The following is a 739-nucleotide window of genomic DNA, read 5'->3' on the forward strand; positions in this document are numbered from 1 at the left end:
TACAGAGTGACACATGGAATGGAGCATTCTCATGCATTCTCACCAAAATCGTTTAAGGAAAGCCTTAAAAATGCTTCTCTTTTAATATATAGGGGATCTACATATTTCATTTAGCAAATAACGAGAAACCAAATGTTTATATATCATGTACTATACGAAGTCTGGTCTCTATGAAGATTCATCAAAATTGAAATTGGGACATAATTATAAAAACAGAAACTTTGTCCATTCGGTTTTCTCTTTTTAGCAAGCAAATATACTTCATACAATTTTACCGAAAAAATATACTTCATACAATGATAACTGGTAAATATTATACGTTTGACAAAAGAAGTCGATTGTTTGGTGGTTATGTCTTAGTCTTTGAGCAGGCCCGGCTCTTGACCATGGCAACAGGGGCCGTTGCCCTGGGACCATGCGTTTACAAATAAAAATAGTGTTATTTTATTAATTTTAAAGGTTTATTTCAAATTGTTAAATGACTAAATATTTGATAAAATTATATTCCATCCGTTTATTATTATATGACATTTCAAAAGTTTTCACATAAAGTAAGAAACATGTTGGAATCTCTATTTTAACCATTCAATTTGTATTTAATGCTAAAATTGTTTTTGTATCAATATTTGTTGTAAGGGTAACTAAACTTTTATTATGATATTAATAGTTGTTTGGTGGTTATGTCTTAGTCTTTGAGCAGGCCCGGCTCTTGACCATGGCAACAGGGGCCGTTGCCCTG

The sequence above is a fragment of the Raphanus sativus genome, chromosome 6, assembly GCF_000801105.2.
Source record: "Raphanus sativus cultivar WK10039 chromosome 6, ASM80110v3, whole genome shotgun sequence".
Lineage (NCBI taxonomy): Eukaryota > Viridiplantae > Streptophyta > Magnoliopsida > Brassicales > Brassicaceae > Raphanus > Raphanus sativus.